Here is a 27134-nt window from a genome sequence, read left to right as displayed (position 1 = left end):
TCCTGACAGATCTCAGATGGAAAAATGTTGGTGATACACAACTGAAACATTATTGGTTTCCAAAAGGAGCAATGGGAGTACAACAAATTCTGCTCATTTTGCATGGGAAAAACCTCAGAACAGTGCTCAGGCAACAGGTTAGCTCTTAACAGAATATCCTGAGTTGGAAGGGACCCACAGAGATCCCAAATCCAACTCCTAGCCCTGCACAGGACACCCTGAGGGTCACACCCTGTGCCTCAGAGCATTGCCCAAACTTTTCTTTGAGCCCAATGAAAAGTGAGGTCACGAAGAAACCTGTTCTGTGCCAGATGTGCAGCTCAAGGCTTTACTTTTCTCCTTTTCTGTTTGTTTTTTTGGTTTTGGTTTTTTTTCTCTCCTTGGCAAAGCAAATCCACAAAAACAACAACAACAACAACAAAAAAAAAAAAAAAAACAAAAAAAAAAAAAAACCAACCAAAACCAAAACTAACACAACCCCACAAAAAAGGGACAAACTGAAACAACAAAAAATAAACCAAACAACATTAAAAACTTCTCGTGGGAGCTGTAAACTTGGAGCTGGCCATTCCTCACCCTGTGTTTCCAAGGGGCACCCACAAAGCCTTCCCAAGGGATAACAATCAACACCATCCCAGCTCCTGGAACCCAGGAATTCCACAGCTGCCCAGAGCAGAAGGGCAGAGAGGGAGAAGGGAGGAGGTGAAGCATCAATATTAAAGTAGGTCACTCTCATGTGTCAGCTTTCTTGTGGTCTTGCAAGGGGAAAAAAAAAAAATATGGAGGAGCTAAATTAATTTGGTTTTGTTCTCTAAGTGCTTCTGGGCAAAGCAGAACGTGATAGATCCATTTCAGGCCAGGAAAAAAACTGCTTTGGTAGAAGCTAAAAAAAGAAATTGAGAAATTGAAAGCTTTGTATGTGGGTATAAAATAATAAAAATACATTTCAACCTCTGGCTGCATTATATTTTAATAAATTTTAATATCTAAAGAGAGAATAGTAGCTACCAGCCAACATTGTAACACTTAAATTACTTTAAACACTTCATTTTCCCTGTGTTCTGAGAGGTTTTGCTAATCTGGGATCTACTCCTGAATACCACTGCTTCATTTTAAAAGCGCCACACTTAGGAGTGCTCAAATTTCCAGCTCTAAGCTGGATAAATGCATCCTTGTGCTCAGTAATATCTGTTCTTTACAAAATGCAAACCCAGATGCACACCCAAAGTAAGAACTTACTGAAGTTGCTCCTCAGTTCATTGCTTTCCTCTAAAGAAAAGGAGCCCAAAGAAGTTTTTCTCTGCAGAGAGGTACATGAAGGGCTGCAAAGCAGAGCTGGCCCTGGCCACTCAGTGGGATCAGGCTGTTTATAGAGCCTTGGTCAATGCCTGGCACTGGAGAAAGCTTCTCCCTTGGAAATTGCTCCAAAAAGGAAAAAAAAAAAACTTTAAATTTTTTTAAAAAATCGAATACTGGACATCACAGCAGCTTAGCTGTGCTGTAACCTTTTCTTTCTTACCCCGATGATCTAAAAATGAAGATGTTAAAATCCCCAAAACGTTGTATTGGAAAGGCTGCAGCGAGCTGCTTTTTGTAACATACATATTCCAGTTGTTTCTGAGCTAGAAATAACCTGCACTAAAGAAATCCACTGCCAGTGCAGGGATCCAAAACCCAAGGACAAGGCTGAGCATCTCTGTCACCTTCACAGCTCCTCCATAATCCCAGCTGTTTCTCAGGTCCCAGCCCTTTGCCTCTGGGTTTTGTGTTCAAAATGTCCCATTTCACAAATTAAATTTTAATGTAATATTAAAATAGCCACATTCAAATAATAATATTAATAAAGCATCAATTATTATAAAATTACTCAATATTAAGTGTCATTTCATGTCCCCCTTTACAGCAGCAAAGAGGCAGATTCACATCATCATCTGGGGGGTTTTGGAAATAAGACTTAAACTGGTTCCCCCAAAATCCAGCACTGTGTATGTAAAGGCCAGGAAGAATAAAGACAAACAGCACCTGATGTGGTTGGAAAAGATTGTAAAGAAACAAAGAAATAGCCACAGAATATGCAAAAGGAAACAGAACTTTATTTTTAAATCAGAAAGATTCCTATTATTAAGAAGTGCTCTGTTTTTAGAAGCCAAAGTTATTTCAAGGCAGTAAAAAAGCAAAGCTGTTAAGTGGTGAAAAAAAAAACACCAGGAAAAATTAACAGAGTTCACTTCTTTATTATTAATGTCTTCAACTTTCAGAGAAAAGTCAATTTTCATTAGCTGCTCCAAACATTTTTTTGATGGAAACAACCAGTTATCCAGAAAAAAAAAAAAAAAACAACCCAAACAAACTACCAGCCAAACAAACTAAGTCAGATGGGAGCACACACATATAAAAAAATTCAGCTTCATTTTTTTTTTTCTATTAAAATTAGCCTTCCAGACCTTTGAACTTTCAGATCATATAATATGGCAAGTGATGCACATGAATGTCTGAAAGAAATAAAAAGTTTGGGAAAGGTTCAAGAGTCAGTAATTTTATTCAGTGACCTTAATTTTTACTATACAGAGTCAAACATAAAAAGCAGTAGTTCCCTAAAGGTGGAATTTTTATTTCTATATATATATATAACTGGAACTTGTCAGAGCTGGCTGGCAAGTTCATTTTAAACTTGGGAGTTTGAGCAGGAGGAATTTGTAGAGTCATCGAGTCTAAATTCATCAGAATTTCCTGGAACTCAGGAGAGCTGTGGAGACCCAGAACTTGTTTTTTCTGTATTGATCACAAAGCACAGCCCAGAAAATCAAGTGATGTCCTGACACTAGAGGTCAGCAGACCTTTGCTAAGGCAGGGAATTATTAAAATCTCATAAAATCATGGAATTATTTGCCTTGGAAAGGACCTTAAAGATCATTTCATTCCCACCTTGCCATGGCAGGGACACCTCCCACTGTCCCAGGCTGCTCCAAGCCCTGCCCAACCTGGCCTTGGGCACTTCCAGGGATCCAGAGGCAGCCACAGCTGCTCTGGGCACCTGTGCCAGGGCCTCATCCCAGGATAAAATACCAGATTTACCCTCCAGTTAATGCTGAAGTCATCTCCACAGCACAGCATGAAAAGATGAGGTGCTGACCACCCCACAAGAAGCTCCAGCAGCAGCAGCTGAGCTGGGAATTTCCTCATCACTGAGTCAAACCTCCTACAGTCCCCACCCAGCCAAGCCTGAAGGCACCAGTGCCATGATGAAAATATTCCAGTTTTGCATGGGAACTCCACATTTACCTCTCCATGGTCAATGAAAAAAATAATTAGAAAAATGCTACAGTCACAGGCTTTTGAAAACCCAAAGGAAAGAGAACTAATCCCCTGTGGTAGTTCTCCATTTGGACCTGATTTATCGAGCCAATCTTTCTCTAACACCAAGTAATCCCCAGATTTTGCTTTCATAGCAACACAGCCCAGTTCACTTGGATCTGTGTTGGGATGAATCCAACTCCAGAGTGCTAAAGGTATCTGCAAATATCCAGGCAAGGTTAGACTGTCCAATGCCACAGCTGACCACTAATTATTTGCTAAAATCAAACTGGTATCTGTCATTTGCTGCACTGAAGCAGAGATGGTGCCAGATTAAAGAAGAGCATTTAGAGGGGACTTTTGTCAGTTGAAGGAAAGAGTTAATTCAATTTGACATCATCCACCAGGCAGGTCTAGAGAGTAAGATATCAGAGTAAATTCATGGGAGAGATTGGAAAGGCTCTGGGAAACAAAACACAGAGGCAATATTGACCAGCACAGAGCCTGCAGTGGCAGCATGCTTCTGAAAGAAACAAAAATGCATCCAATCCACCTGCAAGGCTGTAAATAAAAAAGGACTGACCAGTTAAAAGCCACAGCAGCAAGACAAAGAACAGAGCTACAAAACCTGCTAAGCAACGCTGTGCCCTGCTCCTGAGATAAGTTTAAAATGGTGCTCCAAGGAAAAATGGGATTGCTCCAACTCCTTTGGGGCCTCATTAGATCCCTGTTCCAGGGCAGCAGCACTCATTAGGAAGCTGCCCACCTCCCTGTGAGGTGCCCCTGGCTCTTCCTCAGCCTCCTGCCCCTGCAGGGGCTCTGGCAGCAGCCAAGCCCTCCTGACCCAGCTGCAAGCACGAAATCAGCCAGGAACTTCCACGGAAACTTCTCCATTCCCGAGCAGGATTAAAGCTCTCTCCGGTGTGCCATTAGCAGAGGCCTAGTTAAAAGCATAATTTTATACAAAATTAATTTACAACAGCTTAATATGGAAGAAGCAGCAACTGTTCTGTGGAGAGTTTTATTACAACTTCTGTCTGGCATCATTTATGGACACTCAGGCACAGTCTCCTGCCTCCCCAGCCCATCCATCCTCTGCACTCGATCCAAAGCTCCCTGGAGCTCAGCTCACACAGGTGGTTCTGCTCTGCAGAACACCCTTCTCCCTGGCCCTGGAACTGATTCCAGCCCCTCCTTCTCCCAGTGCAGCAAAGAACATTTGTAGTGCCTGAATGGCCACTGTGCCCACAGCGAGAGGCACAGAGCATCTCTGCCCTTCATCTCTCACTGCTCAGGCCCTGCACGCAGCAGCAGGGCTTGCTGAGCTCCCTGTCTGCAGCTCTGCCTCCTCACAGCTGTATCACTGAAACACCTTCAGCTCAGCTCAGCCTTTACCACAGGGAGTTATTCCACCTCAACGAAAGCAGCACGGTGGCAAGAAAAAAAAAAAAAAAAAAAAAAATTAAGGAGTGACATTCATCTTAAAGTCCTCAGGAATCCTGCTCTGTTTTAAGACCATCAGCTTCCACAGCTCTGTGCATCAACCACTCCAGAGCCTCTTCACATCCTGCCACAGGTTTTTACTCTGCAGCACCCGTGGAGACAGCTCAGCTCAATCAATCCCGGCACAGCCATGGGAACACTTCACCAAAGAACCAGCTCTGCATTCTTCCCAAAGTTTCCTGGGAAATCTTTACCAGACTCCCTTTAAACTCTTGCCACTTTATCAGTTATGAGATACAATTTAAAATTAGTAAGTCTGAAGCAACAGCAGCTCAAAACCCAGCAAACACTGAAGACCAATTCCCACCACAGTGACCCAAATCTCATGGCACGTGGAGTTCCTAGAAACTATTTTTGGTGTTGGTGCAGTGAAGGTGTTACACTGCTAGAGCAGCTGTTAAATTAAACCAGAATTATACTGCCCTTTTCTGCATCACTTAGTGAAACATCCACACACGGAACTGCTTTATCTCATCTGCACACAGACTTTGTGTTTAACAGCAAACTCACGCCCAGGCTCCAACCAAAACCTTCATTCAGTGCCAAAATTGTACTTCCCAAATATACAGGAGAGAAGGATGTTAAAAACCAAATACTTTCAAAAAGAATTCTTTAGCTGTGGTAACCCAGAATTTTGCATAATTAGCACAAAGTTTGAGAGTCTGTACAAGTGTTAATAAAATTGAAAAGTAGATATTCATATTCACCACTCACTGCCAAAAGCCAACTTCAGCTGCTACTTTAAATATTTCCATTTATTACTCTGTACAGATACATTTATCTAGACTTCAGTAATTATTAAATGCCTTCCCAACCAGTGACAGCACAAACTTTTGCATTTAAACCCATGCAGATGAACACAAAAATGTTAAAATTGCAATGCACCCTTGATGACATGACCTGTGCTCTGCCCAGTAATTCTTCCTTTCTTGGAATAACAATACTTTAAACCAATAATCAACTTGAAAAATTCTTATTTTTTCCCATAAGAGTGACCTGTCAAAAAAATCAACTATTTCCTCTGTTATTTTCAGGCCCCTGTTGTTGTAATTTGTATGCCTGAGGCTTTCCCCCTGTGACCTACCAATTCCAGACACCCTTTTGATAAGATTTATGGGTCAACACCTTCAACCAGGCATCCCAAGGCAGGTACACCCAGAGGTCAGGAATTCTGTGAACCCACATGACAACATGTCACAAATCACTTCAAAATAATGTAGGGCTGGAGAATTATGATAAATAAATCAGAGCTGTTGGAATTAAAAAAAAAAAATCAAATATGAAGTTGGGTGAACTCTGGCTTGTGCAGCTGCAGTGGGGGGAAAGGGTGAGACCTGATTTTTATTTCCATAACAGGAATGACTCCCATGTCTGCATTTGGGTTCCAAACTCTCCAGGACTCACTGCCAGGAGCACAGGGAGCCTTGGGATGGAGGAGATGATCCTGCTGGATCAATTCTTAGTCCCTGAAAAGAAGGGTGACCAGAATGGTTTGGGTGGAAAGGGACATTAAAAACCATCACAATCCACCTCCTGCCATGGCAGGGACACTTCCACTGTCCCAGGCTGCTCCAGCCCCAGTGTCCAGCCTGGCCTTGGGCACTGCCAGGGATCCAGGGGCAGCCCCAGCTGCTCTGGGCACCTGTGCCAGGGCTGCCCACCCTCACAGGGAAGGATTTATTCCCAATATCCCATCCAGCCCTGCTCTCTGGCAGTTTGAACCCATTCCCTGTGTCCTGTCCCTCCATCCCTTGTCAATTGTCTCTCTCCAGGTTTCCTGTAGCCCCTTCAGGCCCTGCAAGGCCACACTGAGCTCAGCCCAAAGCTTCTCCTGTGCAGGTGAACAATGCCAGCTGTGCCAGCCTTTCCTCCCAGCAGAGCTGCTCCATCCCTCTGATCCCCCTGGAGCCTCCTCTGGGCTCTCTGCAGCAGCTCCAGCTCCTCCCTGTGCTGGGCCAGGGCTGGGGCAGCTCTGCAGGTGGGCTCTCACCTGGGAGGGGCAGAATCCCCCCAGCCCTGCTGGGACCAGCCCAGGGTACTTTCATGACCCATTCCTCATTCCCGAGTCCAGAGCCTTGACCAGCACACAGAGCTGTCCCTGGTGGGGCACAAAAATCAGCATTTCTCTGCAAGCACCTTCCGTGCCATCCACTACAAATCACAGCTTCAAAAGCCTCTTTCATCCTGCACGGCTGCCCCAGTAAAAACTCATCACTTTCCACTGCATACATAATTCCACTTTGATATTCCTTGGCCAGAACAAAGTTGATCTGTGCCTCTCTGGTGTCCAGCTGGAATTAACACCCACATCCCACACGGATCCCCAGGAATGCTGATCCATGCTGGCTGCCCTGGCTCCAAGGGTCACCTGCAGCAATTTGTCAACAGTTCCCTCCTCATCAAAAACTGACAGGCTGCTGAATTTCCAATGATGCCACAGCCCACGGTAAAACTGTCTTCCTCAAATATATATTTCTAACAGAATGTGCTGTTCTCCCTCATATCTCTACTCCAAATCACAGGGTAAGACAAGATCCTACACCTGAGCAAATCCCAGGAAGTGAAATTCAAGCAGATCCTGAACTGAGGCATCCAAGGAGCAAAGTGACAACAGGCCAGCAAGCACTTGAATAAACAGAACAAAAAATCCAACACAAACATGAAGCCTGTCCTCAACTCCCTCCCAACAAAAAGATGTAAAGCAAATTAAAAATGAGACAACAAAACCCAACCATAGACAGCCCATTAAACACCACAAAACAGCCACACAGACGCTCCACTTAGAAAGTGCTGACAATATTACTCTGCAACTTAAAATAATGTAAAATTCAACACAGAGATACTCTCAACATCCAAATGTATCAAAATTGACATCAGCAGGGCCCTGTGTTTAACTTCTCCTAAGAAGTTACTTTGATTTTCAGAGCTCTTAGTGCCAAAAATCCTCATCCACATGAGCACTCCAGCCTGCCTGGTCCCTCTCATTAAAGGAGAGGCTCAAAGTCGATCAGAGCAGACAGAAACAACATTTCCAACCCACTGAACTTCCCTTACACTGACAATTTAAACTGGAACACATGAGAAAATCATTCCGTGCTGAATACCTTTAGAGCTGACAAATTAAACAATCAGACACTTTGGGACTGAAAAACTCCAGAGGCTTTTTAGGTTGAACAGTAAAATGTGTAGCTACCTATACATACATATTTTTATATATATATAAAAATTTAATAATGTGTACTAAAAAGAGAATGGCAGAAAAAACTCTTCCTTCTCAGGCTCTCTTCCCTCCTTCCAAGTCTCATTAATGCTCAAGTACTTACAAGAAAATTTATTCCATTTAAATGACATTTTTGTCCTATGACCAACCCAATACAGGAAGAGATCGCCCCATACACCACCACATCTTCAAAACACCCAATCCAACCCTAAAACATGACCTGTGCACTGCATTAGCCAGGAATTTTCCAGAAAAAAAAAAAAAGCAGTACAGTTACTTCTTTTTCCCAACAGAAATTAAAAAGAATTCCTAACAGATGTGAAGATGAGAACCTGCACCTCTCCCACCCAAATGCCACCATGGCACTGGGGCTTCCCACAAAGCCCTGGCCTCAACTTGGCTTTTAAATGGAAAATGCCTCCAAGACAGCAGATTTTAAACTCTTAAATAATGAATTTTAATGCAGGCTTTTCTGGCCAATTTACTCAGAGCAAGACAGGACAGCCTTTTCCCACTGCCCTGCAGATGATGTCTGATGGCTGGGTTGGTTTTATTGGGGGTTTTTAACATTAGGGAGTCTAATCCATCAGAAACTCAAACAAATAAATGTACTACATGACACAAAGGCAGATGATTGCCCTCTAAATGGATCCTACACATGGTGTGAATTTGATATTTTATTATTATTATATTACACATTTGTTTCTTCCTGACCAACAGCAGTGAAACTCCCCAGGCCAAAGCTGACATAAAATTGGTTGCTCCAGCATCACATCTGTTTACAGTCCAACATGCAACAGGTAAGGAGATGTTTTGTCTCAGTTTAATCACAAAAGAACAATTAATTCCCAAGAAGTAATAAAGCAAGAGAGAAAAATGGGATAGATGCTTCAAGCAGGGAAGCAAACAAGAGGAATAAAGGAAAAAATGTGGAATTTATTTATTTCATATACAGCTTTGCCAGGTTTTTCTTATTCTTTTCAAATATATATATATATAGAGAGAGAGTGGGAATGGAGGAGCTTGATAGAAATATTCACCAATTTCAGGAAGGAACTTAGCTTTGGGAGATAGGGCCACAGGTACCCTTAATCTATCCTGTCTGTGATTATCTCCCTCCAAGTCACATGCAGGAAAATAATCCCCTGCAGCATAGAGCACTGATGTGAAAGGAGAGAAAAGCTCAAAGTCACAGCTGAATGGTTAGAGCTGAACCCATTTCTGCACTTTTTTTTTTCCCTCCCTTCTACTTCTTGAGACCAAGGCAGCTTAATCTGCATTGATGTCTGTGAAGTTTCACTTGAAAAGTTCTTCAGTCTGAGAGAGTTTCTCTCTCTTATGAATAGGAATATAATGCTCAAATATTTTTGTGAAAAAGTTTCTGTTCTTTTTTTTTTTTTTAACAAAGGAAACTACGAGACATTGCCTGAGAACTTGAATACTGCGTTTCAGCCAAATTTCAAACCAGTGGCACAGATATTAATCAAAAAGTGAGATTGTAAGAGAAGAAACACCCAACCAGGAGGCAGAACAAAACCCACAGGAGACCATGAGAATCCCACTAGAGATGTTCAGGGGATGAGCGTGGCTGATTTGAGTGCACATGACAGGACAGAAAGAGAATCAAACCATTTTATGGTTATTATTAATAACACAGAATGTATTTTATTCAACTATTATTTTCATTTCAACAAACACTTTGCCACCTCCTCCCATCCCTCGCTTTCTCTGTGCTTTGCTGCTCACATCCCTGCTCCCCTTCATTAATCCACTTAATTCCAACATTAGTTTAGATACACATTTGCTTCATTAACTCACTGCTGGAGGAGCCAGCAGCCTGAGATGGAAAGGAAAGGGAAGTTTATCTCAGTTTTCTACAATCTAGATATTATAGTCATTATTATTTGGGTGTTTTTGTTCCTTATGTCTTCAGGAAAATGAGTCTCAGCATAAGACTATAATTTGGAAAAAACAGAAATTAGAGGTTAAATTCCAGATCACTGACACTAAAAGATGAATGTTACAGCCCATCCCAAGATTTATGCATGCAAATATGGCTGATCCACCAAAAGCAGTAAAGAAAACCAACTTTTTTTAGCCAAACAACTGTGGAGCAGCTCTTTTATCCTTCCCATGTAATGAGGCCTCACTTTCAGGGAGAAAAAAAAAACCCAAGTATTTAAATTACTTAACAAGATCTCTTTAAATATCAGTACAAGGTTACATGTGATAAAGACTCCACTGGCTTTACTGGGCCAAGTTTGACAGCTTTGGTTTAAAAAAAAAAACACCAAAAACCCAAACAAAACTGGAAGGAGCAGAGCGCTACACTGAGATAACAAGATAACATTCAGTGGTGATGAACCTAAGAGTATCTAAAGAACTAAAAAAAAAAAAATCAATTTCTTGACTTAGGAACTAAATTCAAATTAGGAAATCTCTGTCTGACAAAGGTCTGAAACACATGGAAGGAAAAGAAGATGGGGAGAGAGGTTAATTGGTTTGTAAAGTCTTGAAAGTACCAAGATAGAAAATGCCCTGGCATTTTGCCCTGGCAGGAAAACAAATCTGCAGAAGGGTGATGCAGAGAGAGCCAATGCAGGGGGATGGAGAAAAAAGCACAAATTTAGATTTTGAGGTCCAGGAGCTTTATCCCATAATGATGATGGTAACATCGTTGTGAGGTTAATTAGGGCACCACAGTGAGTTTGAGGTACAACTCCAGGAAAGTTACACTGGGAGCTTTACTAACCACAAAAGCTCTACTTCCCAAATATCACTTTCCTTCAGAGAGTAACAATTCTTTTGCACCATGTCTAACAGGATGCAGCAGCAAGCCCCAGGCCTGAGGAGATGCTGTTTTTCTTTCAGATCTCCAAGGTTCACTTCATGTCTTAATGCACTTGGCGTTGCCCTCACCATTAATCGTGTACTGCAGACCAAGAGAAAGTGCTTTTCCAGAAATGACCTCAAACTAAATTCATAATTCTTTAAAAACCAATAAAGCCACTGAACCAGAGAGCTCAGCCCTTCTGCACTGGGCTACAGGCACACAAAGCTGCTCTATTCCCTTCAGCAAGATCCACTAGCACCTTGATTTAAAGCACAGAGTGGAAACTGTTTATATGGTTTAACAGCAGCGCTGTGTTTTGAGCCAGCAAAGGAAGGAAGAGGTCAGAAGACATCAGAGGTCCTTTAGAAACAGAGACTAGAGATGTGCTACATAAATTCAATCCACCACTAAATCTGTATTTTCTGTGCTAAAGCATAGTCCCACCTAATACTTAAACCTCTCAGATCTAGGGGCAGCAGCATCTCTTAACTCCTTCCAGATGTTCCCAGAGAACTCCAGATCTTCTGCATTTCACTTTGCTGGAGTTACCATCATCAGGAGGAAAGATCCTCTCTGAAGAATGGATATTGTTGTGTGTCACATATATTGGATGGGTTCTCATCTTCCTCACAGGCAGAAGTTACTCTAAGCTGAATATGGAATTTGAGGAGCCACATCTTTTTGTCATGGCCCAAAAGAGGCTGCAGCTCCTAAAATATTTGGGACACCTCTGCATCCTTCACTGTACAGGAGTGAAGGTGAAAATCAGAGCCTTGGAGAACACATTGTGCCTGGCTTGAAGTGGTGCCATTAACACAAGAACAAAGTATAAACTCATCTACGAAAAAACCTTGCACAAGAGTACTCGAAGCTGTGCCTGCAATGTGTGTTTTTAACTCATAAAAAAGAATTTTAATTCTACAAAGTCTTTTGGAACCTTTAGCTTTTTTTTTTTTTTTTTTTTTGACTAAGCAGACCATTAAATTCACCAGACCACAATGAATCAGAGAAGCAGGATTTTCAAAGCCTAATATTAAAGGAGACTTTCAAGACTTCTTTCACTTTTCTATAATATTAATTGGATCTCCATATACTGGACATCGTGGAGAGGAAGAGCACATGCATAGAGCTTTGCCAATTGATGATAAAGCCTTGCTGGGATTTTGTTTCTCAAAGTACCAACCCCTTTTAGTCAGGAAACTCTCAGGTATATAAAACAAAGGGCTGGATTTTTTTAGAAATCCTCCACATAACGCAAAGAGAACTCGTGGAATTTACCAGAATAATGCATCCCTCAGGAGGGTTTGCAAGGAACCAGATAAATAACAAATAACAAGTGTGCCCAGAACTGCAGCATCCTGCATCTGGACAGAGGCCCTGGCACAGGTGCCCAGAGCAGCTGTGGCTGCCCCTGGATCCCTGGACGTGTCCAAGACCAGGCTGGACAGGGCTTGGAGCACCCTGGAATAGTGGAAGGTGTCCCATGATGAGAGTGGAATGACCTTTAAGGTCCCTTCCAACCCAAACCATCCTGGGAGTCTCTGTAAGTTCACTGTGAGTTAAACTTTACAATAGGAAAGAGTAAATGGGTTTTCCATCAGTGCAACATTAACATTTCTTTTGTGAAAGTCAGAAAACCACATCAGCTCTCTGCTGCCATCCCTGCCAGTATCTGAACCCCTTTACACAGGTGCCATTTAACCAGTTCAAATCACTTTGCATAGGAATTAATCAATCTGAGAATGGAATGTCCATTACCACCTTTAATTAGGCTTATTGAACAAGCTGCAGAGCCTTTTGGAAAAGAAAAATGTGGATCTTTACCAATCTAGAATTAAAAGAAATTTGCATTAGAATTACAGGCAGTTAACTATCTGTAGTGCTTATTCTGGGGAATAATGCACTTCCAATTTTTCTGAAAATACAGAGGAACTGCTGATTCCTCTCTCCCTGCTGCAGGGAGCCAAGGGCTGGGAGAAGATGGCCCTCGTTACAATATTGTAAAGGGGCATCAGGACAGAAGAGGCTTTTTTTTTCTGCTTGTTTTGCTAGGTTAACTTCAGGGGGAAAAAAAATCATTTTTATGTTCAGGGTGTTTGTTGTATGCTCCAAATAAAAATTCCAAGCCCGGTTGTCTTAAAAAAGTCACTCTGGACTATTTTCTCCTGGACAGAGAACATCCTTGGGCACTAGAAGTAAGTATGTCTACGTCATTAGGGATTTATAAGTTTGAGACATATGATTTTTCAGGCTGGAAACACCTACTGTGACAATGCCTAAGGTTCTCAAAAAGGCAGCAGGTACCAGGTGAGGAATTAAAGGGATTCAGTGACCCAGATCAGAACTGATGCCTATTCTGCATGAAGTAATCAAGAGTCCATCTCAGAAGGAGAACAGACTGGAGAAAACTCCAGATTCAATCCCAAAACCCAGCACAGTTTTCTATGAGTTTCACACATTTTGCTGTTGTGATTTCATTCTGTATCCACAGCTACACAAAGGTCTGGGAGCTTTTTGTTCTTTCAGGACGCAGAGGCAGGAGGAGATGACTGAGCAGGTTATTAAAATCTGCACCATCAGGATGTTCAGATGCTGGGGGAAGAGAGGACTGTGTACAGCTCAACAGGAGAAGCACGAGGTGGTGGAGCTTTGCAACTTCCTTAAACTGCTTAGCTCCAGGTAAGGAGCTTATGGAACTTTCTTAACCCTGGAGAACATCCAGCAAGTGATGGCAAACAGTGCCAGGTTAAGTTAAACCTGGGACAGACACTCCAGGACTCATCCTCTGACCAAGGAAAGAAGCAAAAAATCCAAATCCTCATCCAAAACAAACCTGTCCAGGAAAAGTCAGGTATGGTTCAGGAGAGGAGATGATGTTTGTTTTCCTTTATGTTTCCCTTGCATGACTTGGGGAATGGCACAGAAGCTCCAAATCAGCTTCTGAACCAGAGATTATTTCACATTTCTGAGTGGAGCCTGACTGTGAAGAAGCTGCTTTGGGGTGGTACTTTTGAAAGCAGAAGAGCTTTAGAAAGAATTTTAAACCCTGCAGCCATTCCAGTCACCAAACACACCTACTGAGGGCTGTTCAGGTTCTTCATCTGGAAATAAACCTGGAAATAAACCTATCAATCCACAATGGGCCTTGTCAAGGGTATTTATGGGACAGGACAGAGACCAGGTTAAAGCCTTAAGGACTTACAACAGGCTTGATCTTGTTCCATCCAAGCTGGGAACTGAGGAGAGAGACACCCCAGTCCTCTTTGGCAGGTGTTGAAGAAAGCGTGAAAAAAGCTTGGAGAAGTCCTTTCTTTCACCTCAGTGCCTTCTGGAGGGCCACCAAATGCCACCACCAGCACTTCCAGGGGTGTCACTCGCCAGGTCAGGGCTCAGCAAACACCCCAGGGGCTGGCACCACTCCCCTCTGCAGCCAGGGGCTCGCAGGGCTGTGCCTCTGAAGGGGATGGAGCCTTTGCTCATCAAGGTCCAGCTTATTGCTGCTGTTTTGTGGGAGGACAGGTCTGCAGAGTAACTTTCCAGTCTCCAAGTGCACCTGATGAAAGATTGGAACTTTCTAATCTCAGGATTTTAGTGTGTGAACCACAGCTCTGTGGCAGGGAAGAACCTGCTGCAGAAAAGAGTGCCAAGCAAAATCCACAATCTCCTATTCCAGGAGCAGAGGGCATGAAACTCTACTTCTCCTTCATTTAAAAGTTGCAGAACAGCACTGTTAGATGTAACACCTTCTGTTTGCATTTTAAGCTTATTGATGAAAAGATGCTCAAAGAGACTACAAACTACAGCTTTTAAAGCATTAGAAATACTGCTCTTCACCAGGGCCATAGCAATTTTTATTTTCTTCAGCAATACAACAGCAAAAATAGTCAATGTGAGATTGAAAATCAAACAGGTACAAAAATTATAGTGAGAAATTGAAAAACTGCAAGATCTGTAACCAGATTAAGCTCCACAACTAAAATGAAAACTACCATGTGTATGCAGCCACTTCAAGAACTGCATTTGATTCTACAAACAGTTTGCCAGTTCTCTGTAAGGCTTCACTGCTTTTTCCACTATAATTTCAACAGGATTTTTAGACCAGGAAAGATGTGACAATCAATGAGAGGGAAAGCACTGTGTGAGAATGCAGCCCCTCAAAAATGGAGGGGAAGAGGAAAACAACTCTGGTTTATGTTAATTTAGCTCCTTCTAGGATGAAAGCTAAGTCAAGAGTAGAAAAGCAGTCAATGTCCAAGAATGGGAAAGGGCTACACATGAGCTGCTGCTGCCCCTCATCTTGTCCAGAAGGATAAAAACCCATTTAAGTGCATTTCTCCCACAGGCAGGCAGGCATGGCACAGAACTCCTGGGGGCTGTGATTGCAGCCCTGGGCTAACACAGGTCCAGGTAAACTGGAATTCAACTCCAATACACAAAACTTAAAAGTTTTCAGCATTAATTTAGCAAGCCAACATCTACTTTTTTTTGCAGGAAGACATTAGGGCAAGTAAATCAAGGTAAATCTTCCTTCTCTTAGGATCAATGACGAGATCTTGAGTCTAAAACAACAAAACATTTTCTGTGGGGTGGAAAGCTCAGTGTGCAAACAGATGCTTTTCATACACCACTGACAAACACACAAACATAACAACTCTGCAGCATCAATAAATCTTTATCCAAAGGAGGTGCACACTGCTAAAAACATGCTCTTAAAATGCTCAACTGATGTACTTGAAGGACTGCAAACCATAGAAACCTGGGGTCTTCTACTGACCTTAACAGTGCAAAGGAAAGCACCTCTGCCAGGGTAGATGCTAATGGTTCTTCATCCTGTTTCCTTAGAGCATTTGTTTTTAGAAAGTGAAAGAAAGGTCACTGTTATTATTTAATTGTCCTGCAGCCTGTGCTTGAGCACACAAACTTCAGTGGTAAAGAGGTGCTGGTGGTCAAGCAGTGACCTGGCAGAAATGTTCCCAATTACACCCTGCTTTATAAATTACCCTGGCAAAGCAAACATGCATATACAGCCTTTTCTTTTTATTGTCATTTACAACCTACACCAACACACTGGGCTGAGATGTTAAATTACCCAGGGTGCTGCAGAGAGCTCTCCTCCCACTCTGCTTTGCCCACACAACAACCTGCACCACACTCGCAGCAGCAGGCACCAAAAATTTCCTATTAAACAAAGAAAAAGTCATCACAGGAACGCTGATATTTTAGTCATGAGCTTTTGATGTGAAATCTGCACCAGCCAGGACCACACCAAGGGCTATTACCTGCTCCAGCATCTCACAAAAATCAAGTCTCTCCCCCAGTGTGGCAAAGCCAGACCCTGCTTTCATGGGTTTATAATCCAACTATCCTCAAGCAGCAGGACAGATGGACAGGTGGGACAGACACATCCAGGTGACTGCACAGAGCTTTAAGGAAGCAGGATAAAATCAAAATATTTTGCAATATCCACTGGAATAAACAGTGGTTCTTGCAACAACCATACCCACTGAATTTGCTGGTTTCTCCCTGTAAAATACTCCACACAGCAATACGTCATTAGAACAGTATTTTTCATCTTGCACATTTCACCAGGAATGCTAAGAGATGCCAACTTCAACAAATGGAATGTCTTCAAATGCAGAGATGCGTGATCCTTCTGCAAATGAACTATGAAAATCTGTATGCTTGCAAGCTAAACAGAATTTATCATTTACTGATCCACCCTGGATTGGATTAGACAGGAATTGCTCCTTATGTAGTCAAGTACTGCAGTACACTGGAAATTACTGTCCTGACCTCAGCACAAGCAAAAGGAATGCTGGACATGCTTCACATTAAGCCAGACTGTGGAAAACCAGTTGATTTTCCCCACTAGTTTATTCCAATGAGAGGTTTACAGCGACAAACAGCTGTAATTTATTATATTTTACATTTCACAAAAGGCCTGAACATGTTGAGCAGTAATACTCTTCAGAATTGTCAAGGCCTATTGAAGTGAAATATGCTTCCCACATCAGGAGCATGGCACTGTGATTTCAGCAGCGCTAGAAAAGCAGTAGGGTTTTTTTCTTTTAAAGAGTCAGTCACAAAAAAAACAGGAATAGTGAGAGGAGAGTTTTTAGAATAGTTCATACCAGGGTAGCTCATTACTGCTTGTGATGTTGGCGGATAAAGAAGCTGGATTTAACCATAATGTTTCAATAAGGCTCAAACTACTTTTTCAAAGCTACAGTCAAATTCAAGATTTCTCTCTTCTCTGTTAAAATTGAATGTACAAATGTATCTTTCCTCAACTATATATCTCAAAACCAAGGGGAAAGGATATAGGAATAGATGTATAGGAATGGTAGGAAACCTCTTGCAGTGCTGTGTCCATCACCCCTCACTCAGACAGAGCGGCTCTGGACTGCACAGCTTCCTTTGTGCACTACACAAATGACTTATTAGGGTTAAAAACTACTTTATTTAGGGTTAAAAACTTACTAGGGTTAAAAACTACTTCATTTAAACCCGGTGTGGCAGCTGAACCAGTTTAGCCGTTCTGGACTCCTTCTGCAAATAAGCAGGGCTCAGGAAAGCTGAGACAGCTGCTCACACACCTGCTGAGGGCCTGCAGGAGCCCTGCTCCACCCTGGAACTGCAGAGCTCAGGGAGCACAAGGGTCCCCAGGCTCTCAGGGAGGTTGGTGGCACTGTCTTTAAGTCACATTTCCCCTGCACAGAGATTTTTTTCAGCACCTATTCGCTCCTTGCCATCGCAGGCAGTGCTTCCCCCTCACACTGCAGCTCAGAAATGCCTGATTTGTATTTGCCAGCAACCAAGAACTGGCTGACAAAAAGAACCCCCCGGACGAGTCTGGTCACTCTGCTTTTCTCCTCCTGTTACCACTCACTCCAAAGCCTTTTACAGCCCACAGCTCATTTTCTGGGAGCCCTCCCTGCCTGGCAGCTCTGCAGTCCAGATTTTAAGCGTTTCATGATTCAGTCCAATACAGATAAAGTTCCTTCTGTGTGCAATCAGGATTAAAAAAAAAATACTAAAATACATGTCCAGGTTTCAAATCCTGGCTGTTCCCATTAAATGGGTTTCTCCAGAAGAGCACGAGCTGCAGGAGGGATTGTCCAGGGCTGAGCACAACCTCAGTAGCTCTGACTGCTGCTTCCCCCAGCTGGAAGTGCAACACCTCTGCCAGTTAATTAATTATGCTTTACATTAATTAAAATATATTTTTTTCAAGAGAAAAATACCTGGATGTTATAATCTGGGAAAAATTCCTACATCAGCTGTGCCAAATGAAAATATTATTTATTTTAAGGAATATTATTATACTTTATTACACCTCAACAGTGAAACTTTAGGAGTATAAAAGTAACTGCTCTTTAAAAATAAAGCCAATGCTGTAAACACTATGACCTGCTTTTCAATTGATATTTTCCCACACCAAATTTCCACATGCAGATTTTAACTTTACACTAATAAAATACCAACTAACTCCATTATTTCAGCAGCTGCCCACCACGTTCTTTCAATCAAGAAGACTGAGAATCCATAAGATTTTTGAACTCCTGCCACTTCCTCTCACTGTGTATTAAGTCTTTTCTTTGTATTAGACAGCACACTAAAAAAAAAAAAAATCAATATATAGTAAATTTCAGTTGACTGCAGTCAAAGCTCAAAGGTTTTTTCCCCCCCTTCCAACTCTTGTTACCCCAACAGTGCTCTCCTGGGTACACTTCTGTTTAAAAGGCCATCAGCTCTGATCAGGTTTTCATCTATCTCAGTGGACCAGAGAACTGTGTGGCTTTCTGAGCTCTGAATCAGAAAAGTACTTCTCAGTGTATGCAAACCTGCAGCCTTTATCTAATCCTTCCCTGGTCAAGGCACATTACGAGGTACCACTGATAATTATTTAATTTTTTTTCCTGCAATTCATTTTCCTACACCACATGCTACAAAATGTGGACCATCAAATCTCCACTGAAAAGTTTGGGCTACAATTCTGGACAGCTTCACTAAATCAAAGGTGGAGATGTTAGCACAGGAAGGAACTAGGGCTCTTCCCGTTTCATTTTTCTGCATTCCAGTTGTTTTTCAATGAGCTGATCACTGACTGAACTATCCCAGGTTTGGCTGAGAGAGGGAAACTTCAGCTGTAGAGCTGCAAAACCAACCAACCAACAATACCTGAAACAAGAATTGCTGTCACTGCAGATGTATTTTAAAGACAGCAGCAACAGAGCACCAAGGCAAGTCCATTTCCAGAGCCAGTGGCACATTCAGTTTTGAAGAACCAAAACATTAGGTTCCTAAGCTTCTTCAAAGTTAATTTCTGAGTATTCTGCCATTTAACCCATTTTGACATCACCCATGCACAACAGGAGCTCAAGCAATGCTTGCATCACACAGGACCCTTGAAAAAGACATTTCTCATCACTTTTATCTCCAGTAGTGTTCAATGTGTGCATGCATCCCACAGGGCTCTAATCCACTGTTCCCTGGTTTCCCAACATGAACTGGGAGGTTATGGATCTGACAGCACAACAAGACAGACCTAGCTCCAAGCTGAGCACCAAGAAGGATTAATTTTTATTTTACAGATGAACAAACTTTCCATTTTCCTTGATTTTCTAGTAAACCAAGACCAGGCTTAAAATTATTTCTCAAATCATCCAAAGTCAGGAGGGATGCTCACGTCCAGCCCCAGTCACTCCTCGTCACTGATCACTTCCCTGTCCCTGCAGGTTTGCTGGCTCCTCAGACTCCTCACACCACTGTGAACACACAAAAAATCTTGTTTGCAGACTTCAGTTAATCTGTGTCTTCTGGTATCAAAGTAAATCCTGATGATCCCTTCCATACATATAAAACCACTGGCTTATGTCACTTTTAAGACTCAGCCTCTTCCAGGAAGAACAGTAAAAGGATTGAATCTATTTGCAGAAACCTCCCGTCGCTGTATCACAACAACATTAAGATGTTCTTGTGGTACTGCAATGGGAAAATTCCCACAAGAAACACCACAAGAACATAAACATAAACAACATCAAAGACAGCGAAGCTAGCTCAGAAAAAACAAACAACCAAAACCACCGCCCCTGCACAAGTGGCTGGAAGCATTTGTTTGTGGGTGGAAACTTCAGAAGCATTACAGAAAAGTGACAGGAGAATATGGCACTGCTCCTTAGCTACAGTGATGTGATCTTTAGGGATTTAAAGAACAAGTTGTTTAGGTAAGTCTGTATTTCACATCCAGCTCAAGGGTTTGCAGGGTGTGCAGCCAGCTGGGTGCACGCTCAGATTTCTGGACAAGACCCCAACTTAGGTCACCAGCACTGGAGCTGAGTGACAGCCACAGGAGTCACCACCAGAGCTTGCCACCAAACCCCCCAAAAATCCAGTGGTTTAACTTTCTTAATGCAGAAAAAAAAAAAAAAGCTGCAAGATCAGCTAGACAATCCCTACCTGTTCTATTCACCGAGGTGACATCCACAAAACCCGCTCTGGAAAAACCCCACAGCCATTGGCAGCTCGCAGATCCTGTGCTCCGAGCAGCACCTCCCACTGCTCTATTCCAGAAAACAGCGCTGCTTCCAGCTCCAAGCCCGCAGCCCGTCCATCCCCTGCTGTGCAAGGGAGTAAGAGACAGAAGCAGAAGTAGCAGGGATGCTGTGGGAGCCCTGGGAAGAGCCAGCGTGGCAGGACAGCGCTCACAGCACCCTGTGCCTTTAGCTGCAGCCCCAACACCAAGTCGGCAGCGTTTTGGCAAGAGTTAAGCACCTTCACCAATCATTCCCCACAAATGCTTTCATAAATGCATTTGCCAGATTACTATGGGAAGTCTCTTGCATGATAAACAACTTTCTGGAACAATTCCACATGGGTAGTAACACGCTTTCAGTGCTTACAAGTTCAGTATTTCCATTCCTGATTTTAGTATTTTGCTCACAATTTCCCATATACATTTAAAAAATGCACCATTGAACAAGCCTGGCATGCAGCTTAAGCTGGAGTTCAAGTTTCTCTTGCAAAATACAGCAGTCAATACTTTGGAGAGTTTCTTGTCCTTCATAAGGTCTTGGTTTTGATTTTTGCACTCAATAGAAATACTGACATTCTTCCCCCCCGTGTAAAACACGACAGCTAAAAATCAGTATTGATTCTGTGCGTGTGCCAATGGCACCAGTAAGGTAAGCTAACTAACCAGTTCCCACCCGAGGCTATTGCTGGATCACTCCCCACCAGGAACGGGCTGATCTCCCTCCGACGCATCCAACAAAATGGTGCTTGGATTTGGGTTCATCACAGCAGGCACAACGCTGGGCTGCCAACAAGGTGACACGCCACGATGCTGGGGACACCAGCAGCTCGCACCCAGCCAGGTACGAGCCATAAAGTTGCAAGAGAAGGCAGATCAGTGGATAAGAAGGCGCAGCAGAGCCGGCGGGGCTGCTGCGGGGAGCGGAGGCAGCGGCTGTGCCGAGCCACCGCGGAAACTTGGCCGGCTCGGTCTGCTCCGCCCGGCTGACGGCAAAGTTCCGCGGTCGCCACGACTCGGTCAAACCCGAACGGCCGCGAGGGACGTGCAGAAAGAGCGAAATTCTCATTCGAGAGGGAAAGGAAAAAGCTTTTCAGCCAGCGGTCGCTGGCGCGGTGCGGGGGCTGTTTCAAACCAACACGCCAGAGCCCCGCCGATACCAGAGCCGGGGGCGAGCGCCCGTACGCGCCTTCCCTCGTTCGAGACAATTAGCACTAAATTAAAAGCAAAGCCAGAGCCGCCCAGCTTTAGAACTTGAGCAACTCCAGACTCAGAACAATTCTACGGGGGGAAAAAAAGCCCAAACCCCGTGCCAACGCTCAGACCGCCGGCAGCCGCACGCTCCGGCGCCGCCGGACCCGGAGCGCATCCCCGGCCCTCGGGGGAGCCACGGGCGCCTGGCGAGCCCTGACCCCCGGGACAGGTGGACTTGGGGGGGACAGCAGCTCCCTGCAGGTGGGCGAGGAGCCTCGCAAATGCCACCTGCCAGGATCACCCAAGCGGGCAGCGACACGCACCGAGCTGCATCCCCCGAGCCCGGCAGGGACCCGCCCGGAGCGGTCTCCGTGCCCCAGGTGCCGCTGCCCCGCTCCATCCCCGCCGAGGGATGCGGGGGGCTCGGCGCCCCCCTCAGCCGCTGCCCAACTTTGTTCCCCGAAGTTGCCCACCTGCAGCAGAGCCGTTCCAGCCGCCGCAGCGCTGTCCTTCCCCGCGGAGCCAGCGCCGTAATCCTGCGGCTCCCGCGGCTCCCGGCGCCTCTTCTGGAGCGGCGCTGGCCGCGCTCCCGGCGGCGGGGCGGGCCCGGCTCGATCTCCCGCCCACCGCTCCTCACGGTTCTTCACCGCCCCGGGGCCGTACGGCCCAGCCCGGCACAGCCCAGCCCGGCACAGCCCCTCCGGGCACAGCCGGGTCCGCCGGCGCCGGGGATGCTCCGCTGGCGGCGGCCGCGGTTCCCCCGAGAGCCCCGCTGGACCCACCCGCTCAGGGTAGATGCGCTGCCGGGGAAAGTTGAGGCGTTATGGCTTAAATAAAAACTACATCTCGTTTCTGGGCTGGAAGCCCAAGGAAAGAGTCAGGTTCACGTAGGTCGCTGTGCTGGAGCCGGATGGAGGTTTTATGGTTTTATTGGATCTGACTCCGGCTGATCGCAGCATTAGAGCTGTGTGGTGTAATTAAGGCTGAGCAGAATTCCTTTAAGTTACCTATATTATCTTTCAGCATCCCAAAGCATCACTGTGTGTCATAATAAAGTGTGCATTAGGTCCCTGTGCCTCAGTTGAAGTCAAATTTTACCAGAGATGACTTTGTCGCAGAGCCACAGTGGAGTGTTGATGTAAGAGAGTCAGTCATAGCACCACAGAATGGTTTGGGTGGAAAGGGACCTTAAATCCCACCCAGTGCCACCCCTGCCATGGCAGGGACACCTCCCACTGTCCCAGGCTGCTCCAGCCCCAATGTCCAACCTGGCCTTGGGCACTGCCAGGGATCCAGGGGCAGCCCCAGCTGCTCTGGGCACCTGTGCCAGGGCTGCCCACCCTCACAGGAACAATTCCTAATTCCCAATATCCCATCCAGCCCTGCTCTCTGGCAGTTTGAAGCCATTCCCTGTGTCCTGTCCCTCCATCCCATGTCAGTTGTCTCTCCCCAGGTTTCCTGTAGCCCCTTCAGGCCCCGCAAGGCCACACTGAGCTCACCCAGAGCTTCTCCTGTGCAGGTGAACAATGCCAGCTGTGCCAGCCTTTCCTCCCAGCAGAGCTGCTCCATCCCTCTGATCCCCCTGGAGCCTCCTCTGGGCTCTCTGCAGCAGCTCCAGCTCCTCCCTGTGCTGGGGTCTTCCCAGAAGGGAGAAAGGACTTAATGGCTGTCATTTTGTACCCAGAGGAATTCTGGACAGGGTGCTGATGCTTTGCTGTCATGGCATGAGGAGGAAGGATGTGAGGAAAACAATTTTCTTCTTCAGCAAATAAGATTTAAGTCACTGCCACCTCCGTTTCCCTTCTGGCCAATTGTGTCATGAATTATTGAAATGTGCTGGCTGAGAAACAATGACATCTCCTCTGGGGATAGTGGAGACTTGACACAGCATCTGTTGACCCAGACTTGGTGCAGGAGCCCTGACCTGAAGAGATGTCCTTACTTTTCCATGCATGTACAGGTTTATAATCAAGAAATGTCCAGCACAAAAGTGTAGCCACTTCTGTAATCAGATATGGCATTGGTCTGAGGAAGGGATGTCAGAAAATGAATTATCTCAGGAAAACAAGATGCATTTTTAATTGGCAGAGTGTGATCACATATGACTCGTAGAGATGATAGAATTACAGGGATTTAATGAGCTGCCTTGAGCTGACCTGAGAGGTTTGTAGCAGTGAGGACCAGCTCAGCCCTGGCACGGGGCAGGAGGGTGCTCCCAGCCTGTTTGGGCTGGTGTAGCACAGTCTGATAACTCCACCACATCTCTGAAACTCCACTTTGGGCTTTTGCCTGGAAGATATCACTAATTCCAGTTATTATTGCACTAATCCTTGGCTAGGACAGGGGTCAAGCCTTAGTTCCCCAGCAAGCTCCAGCTCAGGTAGAGCGTGGTGGCTGTGAACTCCTCTGTGGGGCAGTGGCAGGAGCAAACCCCAAATGCAGATTTGGCTTCCTCAGAGCTGTGCTGCTCACGTATGCACAACACCCGAGTCTTACGAGAGCTGACAAGGTCGGGGACCTGTGGCACAGCTCTCCACATAGAAATAGCAGCTTTAGCTGTGAAGGCCAGCATGAGGAGGATAGCCTGTATTTTTATGCTTGACCAACTACAGAGGCTGTTCAAATTTTAAAAATGCATCCTGCAGCTTGCCTTGCCTGGTGTCCTTTGTCACCTCCAGCCCAGCCCCATCTTTAGACTCCTTTGGCCAACTAATGTATTTTTTCAATTTCAGCTAAGTCAAGGACTTCAAAATTCCAATCATAGGTATCAAGTTCGGCCACATAAAAGATACTTTTATTTTAAGTTTGTCAGAGAGGCACTTTATGAGATTGTTAGGTTGAAAAGATGACTCTAATCTTTAGGATGACAAGTTAAAAAGGACAAAACCCACTCTTCCCCTCACTTATTTTCCAGCAACCCAGGCATGCAGAAATAGTGGGTTTGTAAGTGCATTTCCTGTATTCATTTCAGAAAACACAGCAAAGGTGCAGTATCACCATATACTTACTGGATGGAAGCAATTTACAGACAGTGAATTCTCTGAGGTTACCTGGGATGTTTTCACACAGCCGCCCCTGAGCCTGTGCTGCCCTTCTGCCATCTGAGGCTTCTGAACCCACTGCAACATTCACCTTCAATAATAACAACTGAATCACCAGTCTCACGCTCCTTCCAGCTAATGATTTATCTTTTCATTTCCACTTGTCATTCAGACATCTCTCTGAAATTACACGTGAAGAACAGCAATGCTTCTACTCTAGTGTTGTCTAATTAAGCCTTCCTAAGAATCAAAGTGGGGAAAAAAAGCCCTGCACAGGTCTAAGCAGGTACATGAAGATCATATTTAAACTTCCCAATTAATAATTTGTTTTGAAGACCTGGCTTAACCCTGTCCATCCTGATGTCAGCTGTAGACCTAAAACATCAACTGAGCTCTTGCTCCTATTAACTACACCCTCTGACTGTTCTCTGCTTCAGTTGCTGTGTCCATTTCCAAGCAGTTTTTCCACGTTCATCTTTTCACCACATGGATTGCCCCCATAACTTTTGTGTCCTGCTTTGTCTTTTCAAATTTGAGATGGAAATTTAGCTATCAGTAACAAACAGACTCAGATACACAGTAAATTCCTCCAGAAAAAAAAAAAAAAATCAATCAATTTTTTTCTCCCAGCTGCTTTAGCTTCTGAAGAGTTTCTCTTACCACTGGCAGAAATACCAAGGAACTCACCTCAAGCTTAAGCAAAACTTGGTTTGTAAAACATCTCTAGGACATTACCAAAGTGAGATCTTGCCAATAGGGCTCAATGGACCATTAGTCAGGTCTCACCATTCACAATCACTATCAGTTTCAATTAACTGAATCAGCCTAGAAAGTAGAATATTAAAAATAAATTTAAAACCTGTTGAAATTTTAGTTTTCAGTCCTTCTAGGTATAAAGATTAGAGCAGCCCACCTTTTCCAATCACACTTTCAGGCATTATAGTGTCAATGGCAAAAATATATGGACAAAATACAGGATTCTTTGGATGCAGTTAAATGAGTAGAAAATCGACTCTTTCCAGTAATACTTATGGGATTCTTATTTAAAGAAAACTCTTTAATGTCAATTTAATCTTCCCAATTTTTAAGTGATGCTTCCCCCAATTTTTAAGTGATGCTTCCCTCCTTAAGCTGATGCTGATACCAACCAATCTGAGGCCTTGATCTGCAGGCACAGTTAAGAGATTGTGCATTTCTTTCGAGATCGAGGTCAGCTGTAACAACTGTTTTGGGTTTTTTTTTGAATATCTGTATCACAAGCCCAGGGGAGATTCCTTGGTGTGGTGGTGCCACAGGAGAAGCTGAATTCACTCCCTTGCCTGGTCCATGGTCACCAACACTGACCCCAACATCAGCCATGCTCCTCGTGCCCATGGCCAGCTGGATTTTGGATAATCCTGCTCTCCACAGCCCTGGGAGGCATTATCTTAAAATAATTCTGTTTTTAGAAGCAGCAAGCACTGCTCCGGTCCAATTTCACCGAATTCAGTGGTAACACTTCTTGGCATCAAACCCAACTGATTAAATCACCGAGCATCTTAAAATTCCCATTTCATTGCCTCCATGAGCTGCTGCTCGTGCTAATAAATGGAGAGTGCAACTGGTGTTGGGAGCAGCAGGAGGGAAGGGCCGGAAGGGGGAGGCTTAATGAGTGGCTCTGGCTGTATTAAGGAAATTAATTCTGTGCCTGGATTAAAGAGAAGCACTGGAAGCCTCACTTTGCCCTGACAGAATCTGCATTTCAGGGTTTACACCTCTGTAATAACCCCAGTGGTGTTCTGTGGATGCAAATGTCCTTAGTGCAGGCAGGACGTGCAGCAGGCCACAGTGACTATTCCAAAAGCCATCAAAGAAAGTGGATTATGTGCAATTGTGCTGGAGAGCATCTCACAGAAAGAAAATGATAATAGGAAGGTTAAGTGCCCAGCAAGTGCAAACTGATATACAATATCTTGAAATCACAGAGAAAGAAAATTAAAATGGGGAAATGATTTCACATATAGGTAGATGGAGGCATAAAAGCAATCTATGAACTCTGGGAGGGAGAGCAATGAGAGTGGTGCTGTCACATGTGCAGCCTCCTGCCCATTAGAAAGAAGTGATTGAAGGCTAATTCCAATAAATGGGCAATTTTAGTTTTGTCATTATTTCAGGCTTGTTTCTTTTTTTTTTTTTTTTTTTGACTCTGCCTTTGTGTGTCGTTGAAATATTTGTGTATTAATAGCTACTGATTTTAATAGCATTACAGTAATTTGAACATCTGCAGCTACGAGGCATTAAAATACGATCACTCCCCTGTATTTCTAGTTATTTTTGCAGTACTTCTGCCTGGTTTTGTCACACCCATTAAAATGCAAGGGATCAGTTCTTATCATTGCCCATTAACTGGCAACCTTGAGCTGAAGTGTTCAGCAGGAGCCAGGCTGATGCCTGGAGGCCTGGCCAGCAATTCAGTGGAAGGCAAAGACATTTTATGGCTGTCCTGGAAGCTGAGTGATGGGCTGTGTAACTCTCCTA

The 27134-nt window shown here is 44.2% G+C and overlaps 1 protein-coding gene across 3 annotated transcripts in view; it reads right to left on the bottom strand.

The window, feature by feature from the left end:
• Window positions 1-22147, bottom strand: part of CNTN3 (contactin 3) — a 100165-nt gene extending 78018 nt beyond the window's left edge. For 2 of the 3 annotated variants that reach the window (XM_053953909.1, XM_053953911.1), the window contains exon 1: window positions 22050-22147. The gene's annotated coding sequence lies outside the window, so the exon portion shown is untranslated. Of the gene's footprint in view, window positions 1-20309; window positions 20468-22049 lie in introns of all 3 variants that reach the window. The other variant, XM_053953910.1, reaches the window with a different exon arrangement.
• Between the last annotated feature and the right edge of the window lie 4987 nt (window positions 22148-27134).

Source organism: Vidua chalybeata, chromosome 12 (genome assembly GCF_026979565.1).
Source record: "Vidua chalybeata isolate OUT-0048 chromosome 12, bVidCha1 merged haplotype, whole genome shotgun sequence".
Classification (NCBI taxonomy): Eukaryota; Metazoa; Chordata; class Aves; order Passeriformes; family Viduidae; genus Vidua; species Vidua chalybeata.
Note: the sequence above shows the minus strand (reverse complement) of the source record. Positions and strands in the feature narration are given on the sequence as shown.